We start from the raw sequence: 5502 nt of genomic DNA, 5'->3' as shown, positions 1-5502 counted from the left end.
GCAAGCCTCGTTGAGGCAATAATCGATTGGAACTGTAAATGTTCTCAATCTTAATGTGAGAGAGTGTAATGGGGTTACATGTACCCTGTTAACAGGGGTGTGTATCACACGAGATAGACAAGGTGTGACTGCAACCAAATAAGTATACGGTATGTGGCTGGGTAGCCAGTAGTTATGCATAAATTGAGATTTTACTATATATATTTAGGTAGATCTATACATTTAAAACTAGGCGGTATAGCCGCAGATAAAAATAAATAAATAAAGGATGTCAAACGGAAGAGTAATTAGCCCTGGGTTAAGGCAATAAATACTCTTGGAGTAAGCGAGTTGCGATCTGCTAATTCGGACTTATTTTAAGTATAGAACGAAAGGTCAGTGACCTAAATTACGCTTCCTATAAGCGCAACCCTACGGCAGCCCCGCTTCAACGCACGCCCCTCCACGATGTAAATTTGTGAAATCAAAGACACTATCATCGACGCAAATTCAGCATGAATGCTGGCTCTGATGCCGTTTCATCGTGTAAGTAGAATACTCTCGCTCAATACTAAAAAATCTGGACGACGGAGTGCGATGCTGGCAATTTGCTTGGTAGACGGCTGGTGTTTCAGTAAATGAAGCATGTGTAGAGGCCTCACTAAGATAACGTTTTTTAGGTGCGAAAGATGCAATACTACACGTCATGCACCGCACTTTTTATTTGAAGTCCAACGTGCCCCAACTGACGCCTTGCGATTGGCGTGTGGAGAGCAGGCAGCTGTTGATTTATTTGTTATATCAACTACTAAATCGACTATATTATTGATTGCTTCAATTGTGCAAATACTTGCCTCAATAGCACTCCCAGCAGCTCTTGTGGACTTCCTAATATTCTTTCTCCCACGCAAGCGTACAAGAAAAGGCCACCCAGCCGACTACGTACAAGCTCAGGTTGTCCGTCTTCTTCCGCCTCTGTCTTTTGCTTCGGTTGCCTTGAACCCGTTCGTCGCACCTACCTTCGAAGACTCCTCAAGATCTCGCATCACAACAGCTTTAGCTTCGCGGTAACTGCTGCCACCGACTTGTGCCTCGCGCCCCCTGTAGCCGTCCTGCCTACTCCACCCTAGCCTACCACGCCTTTCTACAGACTTTACATTCGTTTCCTGATTTCTTGTGCGGAATGTATTTGATTGAGAAGACGTAAGAACCACCTCACAAGAGGTTTGCAAGTGTAAAGCTCGTCGTTAAGAACTGCAGTTGCAATACGCCGTGTACTTAGGTAACTTTGTCGAATTTACGGTTAAAACTCTCGTGACTTTGTGCGGATCAGCCCTCAAAGCTCACGTTTGCACTTAAACTGCAGTCAGTCATCCGCGTAGTCTCAACAGAGCTAGGCATTTGTATACGTGTTAGTCCGACTAGTTCCCTCTAACCAGCCAAGGCAGCCAAATACTGCGGTGCCTTCTCTTCACTGGCCGCATTAAGACTGTGTTTGCCTTTCGGCCCATTTAAAAGGAGTGTGTAATTCTCACTCCCACCACAGACCATCTGCCTAGCTGCACCTACCCTTGATTCTGACAGTAGGCTCAGGCCATCATTTTACAATGGCAAATGCTTCAACCGAGTCGCCGCCGCGACCACCGTCACGCCAGCGCCAAGCTCGGCGACGCCAATTGCGGCTAACGGGACGTCAACAACCAACTGATAGGCAACCTGCGCTACGCTGGGTGCCTGACGACACCTAATTCGAGAAAAGCCTTGAACGATTTTCGGACGACTATTTAACGAATCAAGATCGTCAATTTGCTGCACCTGTTGCGGTCCCTACGCCAGTGACTGCGTAAATTTTTACGAACGTATGGAGTCTGGCTGCTCGTCTCACCACCGAGCATAGGCAGGACGCAAACCCAAGTACTCTTGCTTCTGTAAGTTTGCCTGCGGTATGGCTAGAGTGTCTCGTCCATCTCCGTGACTTTCAAGCGTATGAGCGTCGTGGCATTTCGTTCGTCTGCACGCCGGATGATGCCTTGACGAGGCTGAACAACTTGCAGCTTACGGTATGTGGCATCAGTGTCACGACCCGTAAGTGTTCAAAGTACGACAAGCTGTATTTTGTGGATTGACCCGTCTACAAAAAGACGTCACAGATCAAGCGATCTACGACTGGTTTGTGCAAAGAAAAGCCAGACCTGTTCTGATTACTCCTACGCACTTGCATCGTCAAGAGAAGTCCAGGGGACGCACTGTAGTGTGGGTTGTCCTGCCGGGCTCTTTGAATCGACTAGAGAACCTCTTCGGGTTCTACTTCGACTCGGAAGAAAAGCCGTGCTGTGCAGCACAGGCCACGCAAATTAAATCGGGTAAAGCCGCCATCCTTCCGGCCTCATCCTTGTCGATCGTCTGACACTTCCGATGCTAGCATGAATGGAAGAGAGGAGGTCGCCGCCGAGCACGAGGTTATAACTCATGACCCCAGCGGGCCACAAGTTAGGACAAGGGTTGCAATAGACCTAGACGAGCTATCTGCTCATGCTATGCTCACAGGTCGTGCCTCTGCTCGTACTAGGACAAGGTGAAGCGCATGATCGTTCATGTCGTTCCAAAAGGCGCACCGGAGTGGAAACTCGTACAGCATTCGCAATTCGGGATCATCAATCGCGACGGCGGCACTTACATCGAGTCAATCGGCCTCATTCCCTGCATGTTAGAATGTGAAGTTGAGGACCCCTATTTGCTGGTGTACTATTTTCCTGTATCGCCAAATTGCTATGAGATTTTACGGAATGAGGGATTTGACTCGACCCTCCCACCTGATAATGATTTGGAAGCGTGTGAGCGAAACGGGGATGACGATGGAATGATCACCTCAATATCTGGCTTTTCTGCTTTGTCTGACCTATTACTGTATGAAGAGGAGGCTCGTACACTGAAAAGCGCTCGTACCCTCGCCCTTAAAGTAGAACAAGTTTCGTTAGAAGAGCTTTAACATGTCATCGACGAGTTCATCGAACAAGATGCTCTCAAAATGTCATCTCACGAAGACGTCCTGGCAGCTATCCAAGCGCAACCTGCTTAATTTCGACGCATCTTTCAGCTTCCTTCAAACCATTGAGACCAACTGTTTGAGCGCACGCGGTGTATCGTGCAATCAGTGCGGAACGTGTCGCGGACAATGGATCTTTGGATTCCCAAGATTGTTTGAAAGAATGCTATGGCATTGACTTAGTTAATGCTGCCACCTTCTTCGAGACTATGTTTCCAAATAGGGAAGTTTAATCCGCTGCGATACACAGTACCATCAGCGACTGATGCTGTTTGCGCCAAGTATATATATCGATCCAGTGAGATTCCAAACGTCTTCGTCACTCCCCGTTTCTGCTCTGGAGTAACCTCAAACTTCTCTGTTTGGCTCAAGCTGATGCGGCGAAGATCTTTTTTACGACAATCGTACGCCCAAGTACGTACTTGAGGCACTTAACGGTTTAGCATGCCTAAAACGATGGCTTAAATGCACTCTAGATTGATGAACCCTTACCTCTTTAGAGGCTTAAAAATTTGATGGAATCTCGCTGAATGCGATTGGGTTATATACAGCCACACTCGACACGTATCAGCGACTTCTCTTGGAACATCAACTGGTCGCGTTCCAAGAGACAAAGTTCAACAAATAAGACTCGCTGCGGACCAGCAAACATTATATCCACGCTTCTGGCTCAAGCGCGCTGCTTTTGGTCCGACACCACGTCTCCTGTCTTCAACGAGAGGCATGGCGTAGGCCTGCTATTGTCATCGGCCTCACCGTTTGGCGAAGTTGAAGACCTCACTAATCAAGTCTACAAGGACAAATTACGAAATCAATATTTATTACTCACGTACACGCTTGGTACTCAGACGGTGTATATACATGTTGTTTACGCACCTGATGAGCCCCCACGACGTGGCGATTTTTTTCGTGCACTTTTCACTCACTTCATTTTCAACGACTCGGATGAAGACGGCCAAGCGACACACATTGTCATGGCTGACTTCAACGTCACAATGGACTCTTTTCTGAATCAAGCTTCACCTTCCTAGTTGCACTTGGGCACTGGTAGAGAGGAACTGTCCAGGCAATTGATTAATACCTAGCAATCGAAACAATTATGTGTGATTGGCTTGACGCGTTGGGCTTGATCGACGCATGGCGCTTTGTGCATCAGGATACAAAGAGCTACACAAGCCCAACACGCAAAAAGTGACTGGATTTCTATTTCTTAACAGTGGATCTAGGACAGGATCATCTAGCTGCGACCAAGCATATAAGGGATCGAAAGTGGCATAACGAGGACCACATACCAGTTGGGTTTCGACTACAAGCGAAGTTTTTCCCAACAATAAGGCGCGCGCCGTGGCGATGCCCCACATGGCTTCCATGAGATCCTGATGTCATCACATACCTTACCTCGCCGGCGGAGCGACTGGCGGCTCGTATTCGTAATTTGAAGGCGCTAAGCCAGGGTGTCTTCTGGATGAACACAAGCGTTCCGATTGCATTTATCTTCGCAGTCGATGTGTTGAACTTTGACAAGCTGATGCGCTGGAAATGACCAGAAGAGTCGCCGCGGTGAACGATGCCATCGACCTCTTCAATCTGGCTCCGATCGACTGCAGCAAGCAAGCACTACCACAAGCACAAGCCCATCTGAGTGCATACAAGAAAGAAACGCAATGAGAAAATCTGCAGGCGACTTACAGCTTAGTGAGCGAGCAACACAGCACTTTTTTGCCACCAAAACAGGACTTTCTCAGATCTCCCACCACCGAAATTCAACGTGGCGATGGGTCGAGGAGCGACGGCATAATTGAAATCGAGGCGGAACACCGCCGGTTTTGGGGGCAACTATTCCAATCGACTTCGCCGGTTTTTTGTCATCAACGGGATACTTCAAATCAGCCACTTTGCTTAGCGCGAATGCTACATCAAACGATAGCAAAACTTACGCCAGCACGCCAGCATCTGCTCGATGCGCCCATCACGGCAAACAACTCATACTAGGCAATCATGAAATCCTGCAATGGAAATGCGCCGGGCCCCGACGGACCACCGATTAAGTACTATAAGATTTTGCCAAGCCCGTGGGCTCGCATATACGAGGTTATACACAACCATCAGTTATCAAAGCGAAAGATGACTAAGTTTCAACAACGGACGCACCTTTCGCTGCTATACAAGGCTGGAGATAGATCGCAGCCTGCGCACTACCGTCCATTGACGCTGCTGAACCATCATGCTAAGCTTGGTCTCAAGATCCTGGCGCGGAGGCTGGGACTGACCCTTCCTTTGCTGATACATGAAAATCAAAGTGGTTCTGTACCGAATATATCTATCCGTCACTATCTTGTTCGCTTCCAAGACATGTAAGAATTACGAACCCACACTTACCCGGACGCTTGTGCTGTTCTTATCGATTTTACCAAGGCCTTCGATAGTGTACTATGGCCAGCGTTGGACATGGTACTGCATCACTTCTGATATGGTAC

This window comes from Plasmopara halstedii, assembly GCF_900000015.1.
Source record: "Plasmopara halstedii genome assembly, contig: Scaffold_3060, whole genome shotgun sequence".
In the NCBI taxonomy this organism is placed as follows: Eukaryota; Oomycota; class Peronosporomycetes; order Peronosporales; family Peronosporaceae; genus Plasmopara; species Plasmopara halstedii.
The sequence above is the reverse complement of the archived record's forward strand: the minus strand, read 5'-3'. Positions refer to the sequence as shown.